The following is a 26,164-nucleotide window of genomic DNA, read 5'->3' as shown; positions in this document are numbered from 1 at the left end:
TCTAGACGCGAATTAAGTTTCTGGAGATTTTGAAGAAAAACCCTTCTATTTTACTAGGTCAATCGGACCCTTGAACAATCTGAACAAAAACCTAGATCTACAAACTTTGCACAATAAACCAAATAAACTAATTAATGATGATAAACAAGATTTAGTCCTAATAACAGTTCATAATCCAAATATCAACACCATATTTGAAGATCTGTTCTAGATCAAGCCGACGGTTCATATGAACCACCGCCTCAATCTTGGTGAACCCAGAAACATAAAGATGAAAGGATTGATGGTGTTCTGATGTTATACCGAGGGAGGATATTCAAGATTCAACGGCATAATTGCAACGATGAGGGCCGGATTGTTGAAGAATTTAAGAGATTTTAGGTTTTGAATGTTTGAAGATGAGAGAGAGAGAGAGAGTGAAAAGTAATAGTCTTTGGTGAATAGTGAAAGAGATTTTAGGTTTCCCATTTATATAGGGTCAGCCTATCTCGCGATAAGGTCAAAACATCGCGAGTATTCACCAGAAATACACTCTCAGTCCTCGGTCTTTAAAAATATTTGCATTTTCAAACCCGAAAGACATTTACCCCTTGAATCCGAGCACTTGTTTATTTTTTAAAACTTTCTTTTGTCGGTCCGTTACTTGTTAAACTTTGCACAAACGATCTTTTAGACTAAACATAAAAACACAGTAAAAAAAGAAAGAAAAATAAAAATAAATAATAAAAAATAAAAATAAAAATAAAATAAATAAAAAAATAAAAATAAAACTTAAAATATTGAACTGTACTGGTACTTAATATTTTAGAAAAAAAACAAAACAAAATAAACTTAAAACAAAAGAAAATTTGAAGCATTTCGAGGTTAAAAATAATATTGAATTAGTTTACATATATCTATTCTTTATCTAATTTACAAAGAACGATCACAACATGGAATCATATTGATTTGCAAAACCCTAGATCGCGTTTCTATTTTGAAATTATTATGACACAAGTTCATCATTGACTGTAGATATTGTCCTTCCTTTTAACTTGATAAGTGTTTTGATGCTAGAGTGATACATTTAAAGTACAATTAGGCATGGTGCTTATGTGGTCCCCACTTAATCAAACATGTTACTGATTCCATCATATCTCAGGCTTACTTTGTGTTAACATATCACCTCAACTTGACTTAAACCTTTCTTAGTTTATCACAGCATTCTTATTAACATACTTGACTTATTGTACACTGTACACATAACACTTTGTGCTTTGCACACTTAACTCGATCTAGAAAGATTAAAATAAAGCAGAAGTTCAGGCCATAACAATCAGGTCGGATAATACCATATTATCGCGCAGAGAAAGTCCAAGGCTTGAACAAAAGAAAGAAAATAAAACAAAGCAGAAGACTCAGGGCCTTAACAACCAGATCTTGTATGACTACAAACGTAGAAAGTCCAAGGCTTGATTCGAAAATAAATGAAGAAATAAAGCAGAAATTAAAATTCCTAGGACTGACTCCTTTTTTGACTATTTTTGTTTTTGTTTTTCTTTTTCTTAGCTTTTTACTTGACTCTTTTCTTGACTCAATTTAAAATTGACACTGATTTTCATAAGACAACTGTGATCAGGTAAAGAGAGGCTTGGGTATGACATGTATAATTACATTTTTGCCTTCATGAATATGACTTCACGGAGTCATGCAACCTCTTCTTAAACGTGTATCCACTAGCAACGGCATTAATTTAAGTTTATATCACCCAACACTTACTTGTTTGTCAAGCCTACCTACACATCTATGAATGATCTTGTAGCCTTTTGTTCTACTCTTTTAATGCGCTAGAATCATTACATACCAACGTACTATCACTTTCCAAAGGGTCGGATCAAATTCTTAATTGAAAATTTTAAAATAACCGACTCTCTCTACGAAGGAGCTCCCTCTAAGCGGGAAAATACGTTTTGAATTTTTGAAATTTTTCTTTAATAGGAGTAAAATCTTTTTTTTTTGTTAAGTCAAATGACTCGTTTTAGTTTTTCTTGAAAGCAAACTGAAAATCTTTTTGGTGAGTTAAACTTAACTCAATTTTCTCCCTCTAAAGTTGTGATATATTTGAAAAATATTTACAGTTTTAAAACCTAAAAGATAAGATTTACTCAAAAGAAATCATGCCCAATGATTCAACAAGAAATAAAAATCGAGCACGACTAAAGGCTTTGGTAAAGAGATTTGCAAAGTTATAGTCAGTATGGACCCTTTTTATGTCGACAAGGTTACGATCATAACAATCACGAATAAAATGTATTCGAATGTCAATGTGCTTAGTCTTTGAGTGCTGGACCAGGTTTTTAACAATGGCAATAGCCGCCTCATTATCACATTTGATCGTGGATCTACAGAAATTCAAACCTTAACCCAGCAGCTGATGCTGGATCCAAATCACTTGAGAGCAGCAGCTGATGCGGCAATGTACTCTGCTTCTGCTATGGAGGTGGACACAGTGACTTGTTTCTTGCACTGCCATGAGATCAACCGATCTCCCAGGAATTGACAACCACCCAATGTTGATTTTCTGTCCAAGTTGCATCCCCCATAGTCACTGTCGGTGTAAGCATGAAGTTCTAAGGAAGATTCCTTTGGATACCAAAGACCCAAACATGGTCTACCCTTCAAGTATATGAAAATACGCTTGACAGCCTTCATGTGGGATTCTCTTGGGTCGGACTGATATCTGTCACACTGATAAACAGGGAACATGATGTCCGGTCTGCTTGCAGTGAGATACATCAGGGAACCAATCATTGACCGGTAAAGGTGTTGATCGACTGGTTTTCCCAATGTATCAGGAGGTAGAACGGGTCGTGTGGCGATTGGTGTCATGAAAGATGATGAGTCCTTGAAACCAAATTTCTGAACAATGTCTTGAACGTACTTTTCTTGGTGAATCAAAGTCCCGGCCTTCTTTTGCTCAACTTGTAAGCCTAGGAAGAAAGTCATCTCCCCTAAGGAACTCATCTCAAATCGCTGTTGCATGACCTCAAAGAACTCCTTGCACAGATCCTCATTCGTGGACCCGAAGATGATGTCATCGACATAAACTTGCACCAAAATAAAATCACCGTTGACCTTCTTGACAAAGAGAGTTTGATCGACAATTCCTCTCTTGTAACCATTCTTCACTAAATGATCAGCCAGTGTGGCATACCATGCACGAGGTGCTTGGTGAAGACCATAAAGTGCTTTGTCAAGACGGTAAACATGATCAGGATGAAATGGATCTTCAAAGCCTGGTGGTTGACTGACAAAGATTTCTTCTGTTACCTTCCCGTACAAGAAAGTAGTCTTCACGTCCATTTGATACACTTTGAAGTTTATGTACGAGGCGTATGCCAGAAAGATGCGAATTGCTTCTAGTCTAGCTACTGGTGCATAGACTTCATCGTAATCAAGACCTTCACGTTGCCAAAAACCTTGTACAACAAGCCGGGATTTATTTCTAATGATCACCCCTTGTTATCCTTTTTATTCCGGAACACCCATTTCGTTCCGATCGGTCTTTTATTTTCTGGTTTCTTTACTAGCCTCCAAACATTTAGCTTTTTAAACTGTAACAGCTCTTCTTGCATGGCCTCTACCCAGGAGTTGTCTTTCAGTGAGACTTTGTAGTCCTTGGGCTCCACCTGTGAAATAAAACAAGCAAAAAGACATCTGTTAATGTTACCGGAAGTACTGCGTGTTTGAATGCCAGCAGACGGATCTCTGATGATGTTCTCCGTTGGATGTCGACGATGAATTGGTAGCTGTGGAATTTGCTCGACATGTTCGACTGGTGTTGCATCGAGTTGAATTGTCAGGCTCTCTATGGGATGGAAGACAGTGGTCGCAGGGATAGAAGCACTTGGTTACGGATCAGTTTCATCTTTTTGCAGTTCAACCAAATGTTCTGGAGCAATGGGACCTTCCCATAGGTTATCATAGAATGGGACAGCAATAGCTGGAACAGAAGTTGTGTTGGAGTTAGCAGAAGTCTCATTCGGACTTGGTTCAACCTGCACATTTGACGTATCAACCTCCATTGCAGGACCTTGATTGTCCTCTTTTGAGGGAGGTGTGGGGACCGATTCCACCATACTTGGCTCTGCAGGGGGTGGCTCAGTCTGATCGACTTGAACATTTCGATTGTTGTCGGCTGACATGTACGAATCAGAATCTGAATCAGTCGTGTCTTCAACAACTGGCATTTCAGTGGTGTCGGCAGAGGGCTGCTTATTAACCGGGGCATGTTGATTTTCCAAGGGTTGTACATTAAGTATAGGTGAAGTGGAAGCTATGTCAACATGTCCAAGATCTTTCAAAATAGCATGCATCATGATAGACTGATCATCAGCAGGTTGAACAGGTGGAGAAACAACAGGGGAAACCATTGGTATAGCTGGTGTCATGTACATTCCACGAAACTGCTTGAACAAGCCTTCAATCAAACATTCAGTCCGGACCATTGTGTGCATCAGTAGGGATTAACTCCTGCCATCAATGTTGAAAGACTCCAAGATCACTCTTGATTTCTTGTTGTACACACGATAGGCACTTTTATCAGCAGAATAACCAACAAAGTAGCACTCATCCACCTTTTCAGCAAATTTGGAGGTTGTTCCGACATTTGTTTGGAGTATGGTACAGGGACATCCAAACGTTCTGAAGAAATTTACCCTTGGCTTCGTTTCATAGAATACTTCATACGGAGTCTTGCTCAGTCTTTTGTTCAGAAGCACACGATTCTGGGTAAAGCAAGCAGCGTTGATAGCTTCACCCCAGAAAATCAATGGTAGTTTGGAATATGAGAGCATTGTTCTAGCGGCTTCCACCAAAGTATGGTTTCTTCTCTCAGCCACCCCATTTTGTTCGGGAGTGTAAGGTGCGCTGAGTTGATGAATGATTCCCTTGTTGTGACAGAATTTATTCACCACCTCGTTGCAAAACTCTGTGCCGTTGTCACTTCTGATACACTTCACCTTCTTGTTAGTTTGATTCTCAACCAACACAATAAACCTTAGCAAAAACTGCGATGTCTCGTCCTTGTGTCCTAATAGAAATGTCCAACTGAAACGCGAAAAGTCATTAGTAATAACCAGACAATAGGCTTTTCGACCTATTACCATTGGTTGAATTGGACCGAAAAGATCCATGTGCAACAACTGAAGAGTGGAATTTACTAAATTGACAGTTTTGGGTCTATGTGGGAGTTTGTGCTGTTTGCATTTAGAGCAAGATAAACATTTTTCAGCAAAGTGAAAAGATTTTACTGGTAAACCCCTCACATGTTCACCTTTAACCAACTTATTTAAGTTCTTAAAGTTGATGTGACCCAAACGTCGATGCCATAAAGATGAATCGTTCTCCGAGGCCTTGGACATCAAGCCGGAAGCAGAACGCATGGAATAATTGCTTCTCATGTCCAGAATGTATGCATTGTTGTGCCTTGGAGTACGCATCATAATCCACTCCTCAGGGACTTTAAAACCTGGTTTCAAAATGAGACATTCATTTTCAGTAAATAGGGTTGAGAATTTCTTATCACAGATCTGAGAGACGCTGAGAGATTATGGTTCAGCTGTTCCACCAGATTGACTTCATCGAATGTTAAAAGTACCATTTGAGACCTTCCCTTGTTTGGTTATCTCTCCTCCAATTTCACCGGCAAAAGAAACGTGACCACCGTTGAATGGTTTGATGTCGAACAACAGCGATTCATCTCCTGTCGTGTGTCGGGTGCAGCCACTGTCTAAGCACCAAATACTGTTGACAGGCCGTCTAGGCTGACCCTACACACACGAACAACTAGTTAGTGGAGGGTTTCCCGAGACACACTTGTCTCGGGAAAGTTAAACACAAAATCACTAAGTTTAATTTTATGATTTCTGAAAATATAATCCTTTGGTGAATCAGAATCTGAAGAGCAATCCCTCGAGAAACTTGAATTATGATTTCCTCGGTGTTGGAAAGGTTTTCTTGATTGCCTTCGCTTAGGTTTGGACTTAACAACAAACTCCTTGGTGTATTTCTTGTTGAAAACATTTGAAGGGCTCTTTGGCTTTTCAGTTGATGAGCAGCTTTGACTAGTCCGTTCATGAACCTTGACTTCAACGGTTTCATCAAATGTAGTTTCACATTCAGAATCAGAAGAGGAGCATTCACTTTCATTGCAAACATTTATACAACTGTCATCACTAGATGATTCACAAAATACATATTTTGATCTAGACATTAAACTTCCTATCATTGATTCACACACTTTGTTACAGACAGGATTTTTAATCGTTTTTGTTAGACCCACACAGGATTCAAAACGGGGTTCTAACTCTCCTTTTGGTTTACAACCCTGGTTAACCTTCCCACAATCACCATTTAAATCACCTGCTACACAAGACACGTTGACATTAGATTTATCAGATGATGGAATTTAAGCTTTTGATGGAGAGGTAGCAGAAACAAATTTTACTGATTTTGGTAGTTTACCAATACCATAGGCCATCTCTTCATGAGGAGAAGTATTATAGCTAAAATGGGGTAGGCAAGTGTAATTATCATTCATTGGTGGAGGCACCGCTGAATAATCATAACCTAGCCCAGTTTTAACTTTAGCACTTCTCTGAGCTCCAATAAGATCATCTAACTTCTCAGATGATGCTTCAAATCTTTCAACTTGTTTTTCTTTTTCTTGTTTATCAGAAAGGTCAAGTTTTAACTTTTCAATCTCATCTTTTAATTTATTTATTATGTCTTTGTAATAGATGACATTGTGCTCTTCTTGAAAGATTTTAAGTTTAAGATTTGCAACATCATCGTGATGTGTATTAATCTTTTCAACATATATCTTGTCAGCCTTCACATACTCAGCATTTAGTTGACGAAGTTTTGCGTTTTCTTTCAAAACTTCGTCCTGAAGATATCTATAATAAGTAACCTTATTCACACAAGCTTGAGTGCACAGATTTCTTTTTACCTCATCAGATGGAGACGCATCAGAACTTGTAGTAGTAGACGAAGAAGCTTCATCGTTTTTGAAAGCCATGCCAGCCATGTTGAGAGGATTCTGCAGCTCTTGGAATTGATCATCCCAATCCACACCAACTTGGACCTCCGATTGGGAGACAAGGGCCTTTGAGTTTGAGCTTGAGTTGCCCTTGTGTGGATGACCTCCAATTCTTTGTGATGAGCTGCTTGGTTTATGCACCTCATGCCTTTTTCCTGCAGCCTTGCTATTGTCTTCCTCTGTCTCCTCAGCCACACGAATATCATTGGCAGGTTTTGATGGGTTTGTGCATTCTCGGGAGAAATGACCCATCTCACCACAATTGTAACATCGCAGCTTCGACTTGTCAAACCCAATCCTTTTTCTGTCAGAATCATTGAAGCTATCTTTCCCATACGTCTTCATGAAGTTTGTAGCTCTTTGCACCGCCATTGCCATTTGGTACTTGATATCCATCTTTTCAAGATCCTTTTTATTGATATCTCTTAAATCTCCAGCTTCAAACTATGGTGGCAATAGATTTTCTTGCATCAACTCTTCATGGCTTGACAAAAAAGTGTGAACTATTGCGATGTTGGAGTCATTCAACATGGGTAGTGCTTCACAGAAACTTGAAGGTTTGCTTGGTTGAGGTTTTGAAGATGAGGAAATCCCTTGAGATTTTAAGGCTTGGGCAACCGCACTGTCGACTGCCTTTTGAAACGAACTTGTATTGGAAGAATCTGATTGATTACTGGTTGAGATGAATGCAGTTGGTTGTGAAGGTACACTTGGGGAGTACTTAGGAGTGGTCACAGGATACACATTCTGTTGAGTCTTGCTTAAGAAAGCAGTTGGCATTGAGGAAGCAGAACTCACTCTAGCTTGATTTATGGAACTTAGATGATTATTCATTCTCATTTGCTCATCCATCTCAAATGGTGGAAATCAAATCACTGTTGGTCATGGCATTCAGATTTGTAGTTCTTTTGATTGTAATTGTATTGGTGCTCCAGCTGAATGGTAGTGAATTCATCAACTTATGATTGACCTCAGCATTTGCAATGTTGACACTTTCAACCCTAATTCTTACCATCAACTTCTCAAATCTCTTGACCAAATCCAAAACAGCTTCACCTTGACGATGATTAAACATATTGAACTCTTCCTTTAATAGGGCCTTCTTATTTTCCCTAATTTCGGCATTGCCCTCAAATTTTTCAACAAGTGCTTCCCACAGACCCTTGGCACTTGTGTGTTCATGAAGAGTTTCAGTGATTTCATTTGAAAGGCAAACAGTCAATATGAGATAGGCTTTCTTATCTTGTGCTAACAGGTCCCTGTCTGGTTGATCAAAGTTTTCTGGAGCCTTAAGTTGTTCCCCAGCATCAGTGCGAGTCACGGGAACATGAGGACCTTGTTCAAAACATCTCATCAAATCAGTCTTAGTCAATGAGATATAATTCATAAATCTCCATTTGAAATCCGCAAAGTTATCATCCAAGGTCATATACTTTGATGGCTTTGTAGGTGTTCCCACTTGGTTTTCCAACAACAAATACCCCTTCAACAGTTCAGAATCCGTGCTTGTCATGATTTTAGAAGTCTCAAACACTTAGCAAACTTTAAACAGCTTAAAATTTCAACACAGGTAAGTTTTTCGCACAAAACACTTTTTTCAAGCGAAGCGAAAAAGTGAAACCAAGCGAAGCGAAAAAGTTCAGCTAAGCGAAGCGGAAAAAGAATTCTAATGAACAGTAATGTGAAGCGAAAAAGTTTATGCGAAGCGAAAAAGTTTTTCCAAGCGAAGCGAAAAACTTTTTGATGCGAGAAAGTTCTGTTTTCTAGAAGCAATCTTTCTTGGGATCTGCTCCACCTAACCTGTCAGTACTAGGTCAAGGGTTAGTACATTGATTTTCATGCCATGAGAAGCGAAAATTTTCACTTGTCAATTTCAACACTTTTTAAACCCGTAAACACTAACTTTAACGCTTTTATAACAAAAACTTTTGGATCTAGAACTTGAACACGAGCTATCTTTACCAAGAACACCTTCTAAGACATTTTTATGAAGATTTTGCCAATTCTTTTTGTATTTTCCTTGTTTTTGAGATGTTTGTGAACTTTTCTTGCAAGAACACTTGTTTTCTTTCTCTCAAGATCAAAACCCAAGGTTGTGATCCAAACACCCTCAACTAGTGAGCAGAGGCTCTGATACCAATTGTAGGTCCCAACATCGGTGGATCTAACAATAGTCTTGGATCAACCGAGCTCAGTGCTAGCGAAAATCACACTAAGCTACCTAAGCGGTCTCGGATCTTGAGATTTTATTTTCAATTAGTTTGAGAGAAGGAGAGAGAGAGCCGAGAGAATGAGAAGAGATTTTTAACAAAAGGTTTTTCCATTTTAATATCAACAATTACTATCACATGCACCTTTTTTTTAACTACTCTTACTTCTCATGGCATGCTTCCTATTTATAGGGAAGCATGCATGAGAAGTAAGTCACATCAATGGCCTAATGGGCTTTACAAAATTATTTCTCTTGGGCCTGAAGTAAACAAAATGGCCCATTACATAAACATCAATACAAAACACTAATATAACTAAAAAGGGACCTAACAGTCTTCCAAGAGAAGTTGTGGTAATTTCGCCTGAGGAAGCTGAAATGTCTCTTCAAATTACCTTGTGATCAACACCTAACATGTAATAAAGACCTAAAATGCAAACCTGACGAATCATCCATGCCCATATTACATAGAAAAAATCAAACTTCTTTTTTGAAAAATATATGTCACGCTTATCAGAGTAAAACCAAAAATCGCACGGAAAATGTAAAAATAACTACCAGCTAATGTTAGGGTTTGGTTGGAATGAAGCCTGGTCTGGTGCCGTCATGTGCATGCAAACATGCATAACGTGAATGCATCGAACCAGACAACATTCCTATCAAGCCAACATGGAGAATTTGGAAGATGAAATGAAAATTTTGGCCTTTGAACTCACTTATATATCCAAACAGATTTGCAGGCGAAGTTAATGGCAACCTCGCTTAATGCTTTGGCAAAGTTAAACCAGCCAAAACGATTTTAAAATTAATCAACTTTTTTTTTTCAAGATCAAGTTATGAATTGTTAAATCTCGAGTTAAGAAGACAATTAAAGATAAGAATACTAGTTTTAACATCTGGAATAGGGATAAAACATTCTAGGTTTCAACCAAGGAACACTTATCGACACACACATACTTTGTAAGATCTATTTCATTGTCGGTATTGTTGTCCACTTAAACCCAAGCTTGTAATACTTACTTAGAGGGACATGACCAGACACAATTTAGGTTCGTATGAGCTAGTGAGACCCACACTTAAAAGCCAAGAAACCACTTTGCGGAATTTCATTACGGTTTTACCAAATCAAGTCAACCCAACTTAACTTAAACCTTTTGCCACATGATCAAAATTAGTTTTGACTCAATATACAACCTACTAACTCTGAAGTGGTCCTTGCAAGCAAGAGCGATCGACAGTAGTTTCCTTCATGGTGGTTTGACTAGACACATTACATAACTTTTGCTTGTGCTCTTTGCTTCTTTGCCTTTTGGCATTTATATCATTGAGCATTTTGCTTTAAACACTTGGGCTTGTGCCTTTGATTTTGATAATTTGACTCTTAAAAAAACCACAATGTTGGACAATTTATAGACTACTTCAAGACTCTGGCCTGTGCCATCGTGCAACATAGTGCCGAGCAAAACTGTCTTCCACTAGCATCAACATTCAAGTCAGCGCCACCGTGCAACATAGTACGGAGCTTCTTGGGTATTAATACGTATACATATGATTCTCTCTCTCTCTCTCTCTCTATATATATATATATATATATATATATGCACGTATACAAAAAGTAGGTTTTTATAAGTTGTGATCAAGTGACAAAGGCTTGAGTATGACCCGATCTTTTATCCCGGTCCTTACGCAAGACTTAGTTAAATTTACAAGACCCTAAGATGGGTCCCACATAGAACAAGTTCATTAATTTCAAGCAAGTCAACGGTCAGACTGACCGACTGTTCATTCTCAAGGGCTGCCTACCGACAAATAGATTATAGAGTCTATATGTTTCTGCTACAGTATCTTACGTGTGTTGATCTTACTGTTCACATGAAGATTCATATATTTCCCTAGAGACTTGTAAAACATTTTTTTAACCAAAACGACACTTACTCAGGATTTACCATACCATTTAGTTTAATTAATTTTGAAAAATGGGTTCGATCAAAGGCTTTAGTATAAAGATCAGCCAAATTTTCTAATGTGTCGACCTTTTCCAACACAGTTAACTTTTTCTCAGCACAATCCTATATAAAATGATTACGAATTTTGATATATTTAGTTTTACTATGGTGTATGAGATTATTAGTTATTGAGATTGCAGTAGCATTATCAATTAAAGTAGGAGTATGAGTGAAATTCAGACCATAATCGTGCATCTGTTGTTATATCCACAAAACCTGTGAGTAGCAACTTGAGGCTGCTATGTATTCTGCCTCGCATGTGGAAATAACAACTGAGGTCTGCTTCTTGTGCCATGAAACCAATCTTCCTCCTAGAAATTGATAACCGCCTGTTGTAGATTTTCTATTATGATTACATCCCCCATCATCAGGATCTATGTATGCCATGAGATCCAAATCTCCTTCTTTAGGATACGAGAGTCCTAGCTTCGGTTTCCGTTTTAAATACCGCAATATCATTTCATTGCCTTTAAGTGTGACTCCTTTGTATTTGCCTGAAAACGAGCACACAAACAAATTGCAAACATAATGTCAGGTCTAGAAGCAGTTAGATACATTAAAGAATCTTTTATGGAGTCATATAAAGTTGGATCAACATCTTCAGTGCTTACTGCATCAGGTCCTAGCTTGTGATTCACACAAATAAGAGTGTCATATGGTGTACTGTCCTCCATATTAAAATTTTTCAACATGTCATGGACATACTAGTATGTCTGATGGATGAACATGCCAGTATGTATACCCAAAAGAAAGTAAGCTTCCCCATTACGCTCATCTCAAATTTCTTCTTCATGACCTACTCAAAATCTTTACACATTTCCACCTTTGACACCCCGAAGATTATACCACCCACTTACACCTGAACCAACAAAAAATCTCTTTTGTGCCATTTGACGAACATGGTGCTGTGTATCTTGTCTCTTACAAACCCATTCTCTTGAAGATATTTTGATAATGTTTCATATCATTCCTGAGGTGCCTGATGGGGACCATATAAAGCTTTACTCAAATGATAAACATGATCTAGATAATTCGAATCCGTAAACCCCGGTGGTTGCTCAACATACACCAATTCGTTAACTGTGCCATTAAGAAATGCACTCTTGACATCCAATTGGAAAACCTTAAACTCCTTACATGCTGCAAAGGCTTGAAACAGCCTTATAGCTTCCAACCTTGCCACTTGTGTGAACACCTCATTGTAGTCTATTCCTTCTTGATGATTAAATCCTTTGACTACTAACTGTGCCTTATTACTAATAATTACCCCTTTATTGTCTTTCTTGAACTTTAATACCACTTGATTCCTATAGCATGAACATCACTCAGTTTCTCCATTAGTGTCCACACATCCATCTTCTTAAACTATGTCAGCTCCTCTTGCATTGCTTCAACTTAGGAGCTATCTTTCAATGCCATCTGATAGTTTCTAGGTTTAACTTGACTGGTGAAACATGAGTAGAGACACTCATCAATGATACCAGTCTCTTGCAATTCTTCATACACGCACATGTTCTCTACAATGCTTTCCTCATCTTCACCCCTTGATTTGGATTTCCAATGATGTTCTCGATTGGATGACCTTTGTGAACTTTCAAATTCCAGAATAAATCAACTACCAGATCATCACCCAAATTAGTAACAATCTCCCCCGAACTATTCTGATCATGAAACTCCTCATCATTTCCAACTCCCACATTCAAGGTACTAGGCTTATCAATATTGATACTCGAGGTACTTGTTGATATAGGAATTGTAGTTTCTTCTTCATCATACATCATTTGAGTTGCCAACTTCTTGTCTAAATCTGCATAACACAAGTAAGGTATGCTAAAAGATTTAAAAAGTCTGTCATAATTGAAAGCCCCTTATGATCCCGAGCAAGGTAGAGGTACTGAGTAGCTTGTATTTCAGTGTTGCACACCACTTCTTCCTTATTATTTGCAATGTTAAAAACACATTTATTTGGTGAACCAATAATGTAACCAACAAAGAAACTTTGGTCAGCTACTTCACCAAACTTAGAATTTTTCTTTAAAATGGTGTGTGGGGATCCAAAAGGCTCAAATCCTTTCAGATTTGGCTTCTGATTATGCATTAATTCATAGCATGTTTGATTAAGCCTTTTAACAATAAGAACTCTATCAAGGTTATAGCAGGCTGTTGCTACACCCTTTGTCCAGAACACGACTAGCAGTTTGGAATCTGCCAACATAGTTCTTGCGGCTTCAATTAGAGTCCTGCTCTTCCTCTCTGCCACTCCATTATTCTATGGTGTATACGTTGCATTGAAATTGATGTTCTACCCCTTTCTACAAACAGAAGATTTCCATTTTATAGTTCTTGAATTTAGTACCGTTATCACTTCGAATACACTTGACTTTCCCACCAACGATACTTTCAACCTTGATAATTACGTTGATCACCAGTTGTAATGTCTCATCTTTTGTTGTATGGAAATAGACCCATGAGTAGCAGAAATAATTATCAGTGACCACCATATAGTAATATCCCCCCCAAGACATATGACATTGACAGGTCCAAATAGATCAATGTGGAGAAGATCTAAGGGTGTAATAATTGAGTTCACCAACTTGGCCACATGCGATTTCTTATGCTGCTTCCCCTTCTTGCACGAAATGCGTTTGTCTTTAAACCCAAAACTCTTCAGAGGTACTCCCAATACCAGACCATCCTTGAAAAAATAATTCATCTTTCTTATATGGTTGTGTCCCATTCGTCTATGCCATAACTCAGATTTAGATTTTGACGCCTTTGAGAGCAAACATGATTCTTCTTTGGTGGTTTCAGTTTCTTTCATATGCATCATAAAAGTCCGGGACCCCTTAGAGTGACGTGTGCATACATCCACGAACAGATCTACCCTACGACACTATGAGAGGAAATCATAACGAAGTGAAAATACTCGAAAACGTCTCTTTAATCTCTGATCTATATCATTGATAGCAAAGGTAATACAAGATATGTGACAGTGTAAGCCCAAAGGACAAGGTTAGGAGAATCATCTAATACAAGTGATCCAAAACCCTATTTATAGGCACACATGAGAACTTATGTGGCGCATAACTTATGCGCCATGTAACTTATACGCCGCATAAGTGTTTCTTATGTATTTGACATTGAAGTGCACAATCTCTAACATAACATGCTATCAAGACCTAACCAACACAAGACACAAAGTACTAGACATTTCATGTTCCAACAGACTCCCCCTTGTATAGTACTTATCTTGTGGCATCCAAGCAAATATACATTTCAAGCTCCAGTACGCTCCCCCTCGGATATTGTTTAGATTTTAGGTCATCATATTTACTCAATCATCAAGGTAAAAGACTTCTCTTCACATTAAGCTTTCCCGATCTTCTTTGAATGATTTTACGCTTAAGTCTATTTTTGAAAAGATTTGACAATCAAAGTCTATTCCCATCGGCTTTCACCATTTAAGTCTTCTATCTTTCATGAGTACAACATACTATTCAAACCAATTGCTATCTCATTCCAATTCCCATATCAAACATGATGAATCCTTAAATACATCTTGATAAACACTTTTAAGCAACTTGTATTTCATTCACCAACTTCAATCATCCAATCACATAGAAGTCAACCATCCACTCCCATGTCTTCTCTCCAAATAACAAGTCTTGAATCCTTAAGGTACAAGCAAATATAGATCATAAGCGATAATAACGAATATGCTCATATTTCAACGTGTACGTCTAGTATGCCTTGCATATTCTCGTATGAACCAACTGATCTTACAAGCAGGTAAATACTTATGCAATGACCTTTCAATGGATAAGTGATACGGAGAGGATACGACATGAAGATTCAATAAGTAATGAATATACCGTATATGTTTGATAAGGATACTTATGCGGCGCATATGTTAAGCGGCGCATATGTTATGCGCCGTATAACTTATGCGGCGCATAAGTTGCATAATGAAAGTTTTTGGAAAACTATCTTGGGAAAATGATGATAGAATGATCTGATTCTTGAGTATGCTGTTCAACACCATGAATAGGACAATCTGTGAAGTTTTGGTGAAATTTTAACGGCTACGTCGCCTGGAATGAAAAAAAATGTGTATAAAAAGAACATTTTTGAGATTTTCTAGGTAGATCATGAGCCAATAGGCTCTGATACCAATTAAAAGTCTGGGACCGGGTCCTTAGAGTGACGTGTGCAAACATCCATGAACAGATCTACCCTACAACGATATGAGCGGAAATCATAACGAAGTGAAAATACTCGAAAATGTCTCTTTAATCTCTCATCTATATCATTTATTGCAAAGGTAATACAAGATATGTGATAGTGTAATCCCAAAGGACAACATGGATCACTCCACCAACTGGTCAGGAGCATCAACTAATTCAAGTGATCCACAACCCTATTTATAGGCAAACATGAGAACTTATGCGGCGCATATGTTATGCGGCGCATAACTTATGCGCTGTGTAACTTATACGTCACATAAGTGTTTCTTGTGTATTTGACATTTAAGTGCACAACCTCTAACATCACATGCTATCAAGACCTAACCAACACAAGACATAAAGTACTAGACATTTCATGTTCCTACACATCACAAAGGTATTTTTCTCTCTAGGAGCTCTCATCAGTATCCACTTCTTAGGTATCTTAAATCCCGGATACAATACCAAGGCCTCTTTGTTTTTAAAGTGCATTGAGTATCCTTTGTCACACACTTGGGATAGACTAAGAAGATTACGATTTAGTTCCTCAACATAGTTAACCTTCTCTAACTTTATCTTCCCATTTGTTATTGTACCCATCCTGAGTTTTTACCATCATTTTCATCAGCAAAACTAACACGCCCCCTTGAATAATCTTCCAATCTTGCAACAAATCTCTATTGCCTATCATGTGCCTATCATGTGCCTAGAACTAGCACTGTCTACAACCCATCTATTGTTCACAGCTCTTGTTGACTATTCCTGCACAAGAGAAGAAAACGTTAGTATGGGAGACCCAACCCATTGCGCTCTTGGGTCGTCCAGATCTTTTGAATTGTGTTGAATTTTGTATATTACCATTACACATTGCATGTGTCTTGGTAATTTGATAGAAAGGACGACTGATATTAGGAAAACATCTTTGAGGGCCGTTAAAATGGAACTCTTTTCTTAACCTGTTAACCATTGAGTTTGTAGAATTAGTGAAAAATCTTGCCTGATTTCGTTGAAAATGAGGACCAGACCATGATCTTTGGTTAAGTTTACCATTTTCATTTAGCTTAGAGCTCATCTTTTGTTAGTTAAATTGTGGCATTTGTAGAATTTTGACTTTTCATTCCATCTTTTTTCCTTTCTTTAAAGGGTATATGCTTGCAACATGACCCATTGGCTTGATAATCTCAATTGGAAGAGTTGTTGCCCCGCTTGCCAAAAATCAACTTTGCAATATGTGCTTGTACGTCAACTTCTTCTAACTTTAAGTTCCGGTTATAAGCCCCATTCTGTTGAAATACCATAGCCTTTACCTCACTCCTTCCTCCATACTGATTACTTGGTTGGTTTGAACTTCTCTCAACTCTTTCATTTGTGCATTCACGGGTAAAGTGCTCGTTTCTCTGATAGTTATAGCACCGAACTTTAGATTTGTAAAAACCTAGCTTTGACCCACAAACTTTCTACCAGTTTTCTTCATAAAAATCTTCACCCTTCATACTATCATAGCCATTTGCCAATGCAAATTCATCTATTCCAAGTCATCTGCATCTACTGCATCTATCTGATCATAGACTTCATCTAAAGTTGCAGGATCCACAATCTTTCCTTTAATGTAGTTCTCATATGAAGATATGAAAGATGCATATAGAGCAAATTATTATTCAGTTGAATTAACATTCATTGGCATGAATGAATAACTTACACTCTGTGGACTACTAGATGACCTACTTGAATTTGCTTGACTCTTAGTAGGAGTGACTCCTCCAGCCACAAAGCAGATATCCCATTTTGAGTTCATCACAATCTATGGACTTCCGTTTTCACTACCATCACTACTAGTGTAGTACGTTGTAGACCCAAAGGTTGAACCTGAAGACACTTTGGCCCATACGTTGACAGATCCTAAACCTGATAAGAAATTGTTCCCATTCTCTTCATGTTCATCTCATATCCTCTAAGTCGGTCAACAACTTCTTCTAATTCAACTTCTCGAATTCCTTATCATCTCTGATCATCACAACATTTTTTTACATCTCCCACTTCGGTGGAATGGCATTGAGAAGCTTTTCTACTATCTCAATAGCTTCCAATTTGATGTCATAATTGTCGAGTTTAGTCATGAGATGGTAGTATCTAGTGATTATGTCGTCCAGAGGCTCATTCTTCATGTATTTAAAGGCAGACTAATGAGTTTTTAGTAATTTGGTTTTTGAGTTTCTAATCGAGACATTTCCCTCCTATCGATTCTCTAACGCTTCCCACATATCTCTTGCTGTTTTATACTTCTTAAAGGCGTGGAGAATTTCTTGAGGTAAACCCGTAGTTATAGCTGTTAAGGCCTTGTTTTCTGCTTCGTACATCTTCTTCTCTTCTTCCTCTATCTTACTGTATTGTTTAACTTGCTCGCTTCCTTCAAAAGTAGCAGGGGGAGGTATATCCATCTTTAATACACACCCACATCTTGATATCTTGCCATTTGATGTACTGTTTAAATATCTCTTTCCATTGAATGAAGTTGGTTCCCCTAAGTAATTTTGGTGTTTTAGTTGTGGAACCCGATTCTACTTCCATTATAACCAGTTAAGATATGTTAATTGAAGTCATGTTTTAAGTTATAGTGATTTTTGTTAAGTTTACGGTTCAAACAGTGTTTAACTTCACCTGTAACTCAGTGAGAGCGAAGTTAAGTCAAGTTCGCCTAGTCAAACAATAAGGTCAACTTCTGGTCAAACAATCAGGTCAACTTTGCCTGGTCAATAAATCAGGTCAACTTCGCCTGTTAGAACTTCGCATGTTATAACTTTGCCTGCTATAACTTCGCCGGAACTAAGGAAACCCTAACGATAAATTTGTTATGACGGCTGGAAAAATGGTTTTTTGATTTTTGGCTATGTGATTGAGTGTAGGGTTTTGTAGGGATGTTTGGTGGTTGAAGGTAGGCTATGGATGCATTGTTTGAGTAACTGCGAACGTAAAACTTGTGAAAAATCCATTGTTCAAGTTATAATACTCGTGTGATACTCCTGAACCACACAAATAAGAGCTTAATGTTCTGAAGCCAATTGTAGGTCCCTAGAATAGATCGCTATAGGAGATATCACAAACTCTAAGGATGCAAAATCCCCTTTGTATTTGATTATGAGTATTAACACAAACCAGAACAATAGAAACAGTGATTAAACCAAACGTTTACTTATATTGAATAATATCACGGTATCTTTCAATGCACAGTAAAGCATTTCACAAGTTATCATGGCTGGAACCTAGGCTGAAGATATGTTTATATACCACATATCTTCTCCTGTAACATAATAGGAGAAGTTATCACAACGTCTCTTAACCCACAACTTCGCTTATAACTAACCCGTTTAAACACAAAACACAAACAAGCATATTGTTTATTAAATACAGGACAAACATTAAACCTATTGAGCTACTGACATATCAAAATGCACCAACATTATATATTGCAAACATATCAAAACCGTCATTCACCATACCACCACCCCCACGGCACAACCATACCCCACGACATAACCACGCCACAAACCCTTATTGTTTAACCTCAGGTGGTGTTAGGTTTTCGACGAGGTGGTCTCAACAAGCAGAAACGATGGCACCATGAACTATTTGTCACCGGTACTCAACCTAAGGTGGCACTCTTTGTAACTCTTCAAATCTGGCCAAAATCATTAATTGCTTGTCGAATCAGATCAAGTGTAACCCACCTTATTCGTATTTGATTTTAGGGACATATCTAGGGGAGGACGAGACAAATTTGAGATTGGGTGATTTTTTTAGCTATAATCAGGTCTAACAAGTGAGTTCCTTAACCTGTCATCGACCTCTATAGGAACTAGTTTTCCCACCCCACATTTTGAATAAATTACACAACTTAAAACAAACACTATAAACATGAAATTTGGAAACTAGAATTAGCAAAATATGAAGGAAAACTAATGACAGTGTCCAGTTGTAATTAACTAATCACGTTACTCCTCTTGTCCTGCATACTTCCCTTTGTGACCACACTTGTGCTAGTTTCTTCAACTTCCTTGCATTAATCATATAGTCATACTATAATCATTTATAAAACCTTATCCATAGAAATTAAGCTAGCATTCACAACAATTTATATCAAAACATACATTCCAACACATGAACTAAATCATGTACTTTAACACATACTTCCACTCTTACTATAATCATACATTCTAACATTCAAATCAATCATATTCTTTACTACTCGCGAGCTTGCTTGAATGACACATGGCTATCCATACTGACTTTCTTCTTCGGTCCCATTTTTTATTTGAGTCTAAGCATGTACGAATGCTTAAATCACTCTAACTTTTGCTCTGATACCAACCCGTAAGGCCCCGAACCCAGGCATCTTACCAAACGTTGGATTTACTCATAAACTTAGTCTGGTACAACGAAAGCTCATAGAATTTGCAGTAGAAACCAAAACTTTCACGTAATAACTTCTTTCTTTAATCTAATCTTCAATATGGAAATCCTCGTATGTACCTCAAGCTCGATACGCCATCAACCCTACCTGCATGCATACTAAAAGTCAGCTACACGCTGAGTGAGTTATAACGTTTCTTTCTTTTCATAAATGATCAATTTAAAACAATTGGCATGTGACTCTTCCATATTCAAGATACATTTAACATCAACTTTATTTCTTACACATTCATTTACGTTCTTACCCTTGTCTTCTTCATGCATACCGGAGCATGCACGCCGTTCACACGCTATCTATTCTACTAGTATCTATAGCTGAACCATACAATCACACATCGTATACACACACACACTCATTAACTACCATACCATGCAATCATACCACATATCGCACATATTTATTAGTTACCACACTTAGCATCCCTAATTGGACCACCTATTCGTTGTATACATAACTCGACCATGTTCTCCTAGTATCCATGACTGGACCACATTCTCCTTGTATCCATAACTGGACCACATTCTCCTTTTATTCATATCTGGACCACAATACCATAGTATCCATAACTGGACCATATTCTCCTTGTACCCATAACTTGACCACACTACACATATATATTTCTATCAGTCAATACCTTGTATCTATAACTAGACCACATACACGCATACTATATCCGCATTCAGTATCTTGTATCTATAACCAGACCACATAACATAACAACACGTGCCCTAAACACAATATAGGCTTTTAGTCCTCTATTGTGTTAATGCCCGTGCTTTCCTGTCCATAACAAAACATTGTCATGTCCATAAATGGAATATCTATTCATATCAAAACAAGGAACGTTTACTTATATCCATAAAAGGAACGTCTACTCGTATCCATTAAAGGAGCATCTATTCATACCCATTAAAGGAACGTCTACTCATATCCATAAAAGGAACATCTGCCTGTCGTATAAACACTCGCATGCTACCAACTAGCATTCATGATATGGACATGTATAAGGTATAATGACCTCCCTGATATCCATGTCATGACCCACTCAAGTCTCCATACTACTTAACATAAAAGAGTTAAGTATATTTATTATTAGTTTACCCATTTACTTTCTCATATGTAGCATGTCACATTCATCTTTTATCTTCTTTCGCGAGTATTCATACAACCCCAAAATTGTTTAAAGGTATAAAGGGGGCTAGAACTCACAGGATCTTGATGCGTTCTGAATTAATAGTAATTCCCTTCCTCAACTGTGCACGACTAACTGTTAAACAACTAGTTGGTAATTTATGATTCTACCATTTAATGATACTTAATTAATGTAGCTAAGCTAATGGGTTCAAAACCCCATTAACTTAGCTAACCTTACTAACACTTACCAACTTTAACCAAGCTATCTATGATGGTTACATATCTAGCACTGAGTACTCCCAAAGTTTATTTGCAAAATGCATTTCTATTTGCAAGTTAGTATTCTTATTTGCAAATTAGTATTCCTATTTGCAACTTAGTATTTCTATTTTCAAATTAGTATTCCCATTTGCAAGTTAGTATTCCCATTTGCAACGTAGTATTCCCATTTGCAAAGTAGCATTCCCATTTTCAAACTAACATTCCCAGTTGCAAGCTAGTATTCCCATTTGCAAATTAGTATTCCTATTTGCAAAGTAGCATTCCCATTTGCAAACTAGTATTCCCATTTACAACTTAGTATCCCATTTGCAAACTAGTATTCCCATTTGCAACTTATTATTCCAATTAGGAAATTAGTATTTCCATTTGCAAAGTAGTATTCCCATTTGAAAGGAGCATTCCCATTTGCAAAAGAGCATTCCCATTTGCGAAGGGCATTTCCATTTGCAAAAGAGCATTCCCATTATTTTTTGAGTCAAACCTTACTTGCTTGGAACGAACTAGTCCTAATAGCTCACTCATTATAAATTTTAAGACTTTAACAAACGTTCCATCCCGATCTAGTGGCATACTGAATTTCATGTAAAACCAACTTCATTTACCAATATATTTTACGAACCTAACTTTACTCGTTTAACTCAAACCAAACCGCTTAGCTCGTTTATTATAAAGTTTGTAACTTTAACACTCATTATATCCCAATCTAATATCCTACCAATTTTTATGGGAATCCGACCTCAAATACATCACCTTTTTAGCTAAAACATACGTTTTCGAGGTCGGTTTAGATCTGGATCTTGACACGCGTTTGATCTTAATCTTTCTTCTTGAATGCACGACACACAAATACTAGATGATTCTTAATCGTCCCTCTTTGTTTCTAGATCCGCCTTTAGATGGAGAATGGAGAGTGTGTGTAAGAAAAATATGAAATGATGAGTTTGTAGGTTTTTAGGGTCTAAGGTGCTTTTATAGGCAAAGCCCATGGACCTTAAGTCCATAACCACTCCTAAGTCCATGTTTTTATTTTTAAGCCCATCACTCAACTTATTATTATTTAAATTAAATAAATAATACCACATAATAATAAAAATTTTTATTATAATTTATCTAGGTAGACAAATGTTACACATTTGGGTCGCCCTATACGACGGACTCCGCTCATATGTTTCGCGATACGCGAAGGATACAAAGAACAACCGAAGCTGTAATTGGGTCGCGCTACACGAAGCTCCCTATCTCAAGATTTCGCGTTACGCGACACAGAACTAGATCACGAAAATTATGTTCCAAGCCAAATTTATGCACATCAACTCTAATCTCGATAATAATTCGTTCCACATACTCCAAGAAGTTTCTAGAGTAGAATCCACGAAATTCCCTCAAATTAATCTCCAAGATTTACATTAAATCGTTCAAAACATCTAAACTTTCTAATCAAGGTAGGGTTTTTTAATCAAATTAACGAGTTAAAACGTTTATACCTCAATCCCTATAAATACCCACGACCCTAGCCTCTCCTCCATTGTTCTTCAACTTGTATAAAACATTCACATTCACGAATTCTCTTCCAATTTGGTTTTCTTTCATCTTAGACCAAGAAAAGTCAACCAGAATCTCATACTTCATCTTTCATTTCATTTCATTTCCGGGTAATTGATTGTAGTTTTCAGTTGTCTATCCTCTGAGGATTGAAACCCCTTAATCAAATCCATTGATTTAAGGTGTTTTCACATCCAATTTAGTGATTTGAGACTTAGGTTGATGTTAGTTCATGAATTCAGGGCTTTCGATTAATTCTTTATCAATTTGATTTAAGTCAAACTAAATGTAGTGATTGTCGTTTTTACATATTGAGTTTGTTGGAAGCGCATACGACTAGTTCCAGGTTCATGCCTGATAAAATCTAACCACTTGTTTAATAAACTTTATTTTACAATTAGTTTGTTTTGTTTAATGTAATTAAACTAAAACATCTAAATATAATGATTTTAGCTTAATTGTTCGTAATAATACCGAACATTGATTTTTAGGGTCAAGTTATTCTACAAAGGGGGACAAAATGTGAAGGATGAGAAGGATTTGTAACCACACAAAAAACCCCTAAAAAAATTAATAAAAAATCATAACTCAAAATTTAGTAAAAAAACGAAAAACGCTAAAACACAAAAATGTTTCAACCGTCTTCCTCGTTTTCAAAAAAAAAAATGCCACACACGATGTTGAGGGAAAAAGATCAATGTGTTTTTTTGTTTATTTTCGTGATTGCTTGCCTTTTTTCCTTGACGTTGTATTTTTTTCATGATATTGTGTTATGTCATTCAGCATTGTGTTATTTTCTTCGGCATTGTGCTATATTTTGCGATTTATCGTGTCCTTTTTATTTATAATTGGAAAAAATTACATATTTTGTTGTTTTGAATTACATAAATTATGGAATGAGTCCTTTTTTAAAATGAGTTTCACTCTTCGTCCTTTATTTGCATGTTTGCCATGGTTTTTGTCCTTTAAGCTAACACATGTTAACTCATCCTGTTAAGTTGCCTCATGTGCATAAAACGTGATGGGCATAATGGTCTTTTCCCCACCCCTTTATCTTTCCTCCTCCCGCTATATCGATAAACTAAAATACACTTAACATTTTTATAACATCAAACAAGCAAACACGGTTAATAATTATCAAACCCTAATCCCCAAACTCGTCCAAACAAATTGTCGATTGAAGCCATGGATGACTACGATGAACTACCTCCTCGATTCTTCGTCAGAGACGGACTCTCACAAGAAGAGGTGGACGCATTCTACGATAAGCAACATCTTTTATTCTCATTTGAGAAAAAAAATTATATCAATCGATTAATTTTGTTAATGTTTCAAAGCAGTTGGTTCCCCTCATCTTTTTTCAGTTAAGTTGCATTATGGTGGCAAATTTTCAAAATTCCTTGGTCGTTCATATGAAAGGCCTTTAATAGATTTTGTTGATTTTCTGGATATATACAAGTTCTCTGTTCATCTCAAACTGAGCAGGTAACAGATTCCCTTGCAATAGCTCTTCGTGACAAGACAGGAAAGCTTTAACAATTGTCACATTTGAATCATTCAGCATGGGAATGGCTTCACAATAGCTGGAGGGTTTGTTTGCTTGAGGTTTTGTTGCAGAAATTCCATGTGCCTTCAGAGCTTGAGCAACTGCACTGTCAACTGCCTTTTGAAACGAACTTGTACTGGATGGAGCTGATGAGTTGCTGGTAGAGATGAACGTTGTTGATTGTGAAGGAACACTTGGGGAGTACTTAGGATTGGTCACAGGATACACATTATGTTGGGTTTTGCTGACAAAAGCAGTTGGCACACTTGAAGATGCAGTACTTACTCCAGCTTGATTTAGAGAAATCATGTGATTGTTCATTCTCATCTGTTCGTCTATTTCAAATGATTTGATAGTGGATATCAATTCACTGTTTGTCATGCCATTCAGATTGGTGGTTCTCTTGATCGTTATTGTGTTTACACTCCAATTATAAGGCAAAGAGTTCATCAACTTGTGATTGACCTCAGAGTTGGGGATGTTAACACCTGCAGCTCTGACTTTAACCATGAGCTTCTCAAACCTCTTCACCAAGTCTAACACAGCTTCGCCTTGACGATGGTTGAACATGTTGAATTCTTCCTTTAATAGTGCTTTCTTTTTTTCTCTAATTTCAGCATTTCCTTCAACCATCTCAACAAGAGCTTCCCATAATCCTTTGGCACTTCTGTGTTCACGTTGAGTCTCAGTGATCTCATTTGAAAGACAAACTGTCAACAGCAGAAACGCTTTCTTGTCTTGTTCTAACTTATCTATATCATCTTGATCATAATTTTCAGGTGCCTTTGGTTGTTCCCCAGCATCAGTGCGAGTTACTGGAATATGAGGACCCTTTTCAAAACATCTCATCAAATCAGTTTCAGTTAATGAGATAAAGTTCATGAACCTCCATTTAAAATCAATAAAATTATCATCTAAGGTTATAAACTTAGGAGGCTTTTGAGGTGTTCTCACTTGATTTTCCAACAGCATGTAACCCTTAAGCAACTCATAATCAGTGCTCGTCATGACTTCAGAAGTATCAACCTTTAAAACAGTTCAAATTTCAAAGAAATTAACCAATTTCGCATGAAACTGCCTCAAGCGAAGCGAAACAGCCAAATGCGAAGCGAAACAGCCTTGTGCGAAGCGAAAGGATCTTATGCGAAGCGAAAGAAATTCCAAGCGAAGCGAAAGAGATCAACTTTCTAGAAGAAATCTTCCTCGGGATTTGTTTTCACCAAACCTTATCAGATCTGGTCAAAAGTAGTTGCACAGACTTCTATGCCATGAGAAGCGAAAGACTTTGTTAACCTTTTGAAATCCGAATCAACCACTTTAACACCTTTAAACCTAAAACTTTTCGGATCTAGATATTGAACACTTGCAACTTTCACCAAGAATACATTCTAAAACATTTTTATGAAGAACTAAAGCCGAATCTTTTTGTATTTTTTTTTGATATTTTCTTGTTTTTGTTGTTTTTGAAGACTTTTCTTGTCAAGAACACTTGAACACTTTGTTTTCTTCTTCTCAAGATCAAAACCCAAGGTTGTGATCCAAAAATCCTCAACTAGTGAGCCTAAGCTCTGATACCAATTGTAGGTCCCGAGTCGGGTGGATCTAATAACGTCTTTGGATCAACAAACTTAGTGCTAGCGGAAATCACACTAAGTCACCTAAGTGGTCTTGGA

This window comes from Bidens hawaiensis, unplaced genomic scaffold (assembly GCF_021521415.1).
Source record: "Bidens hawaiensis isolate Kalapana, Puna unplaced genomic scaffold, B.hawaiensis_p1.1 tig00001143_1, whole genome shotgun sequence".
NCBI lineage: Eukaryota > Viridiplantae > Streptophyta > Magnoliopsida > Asterales > Asteraceae > Bidens > Bidens hawaiensis.
Note: the sequence above shows the minus strand (reverse complement) of the source record.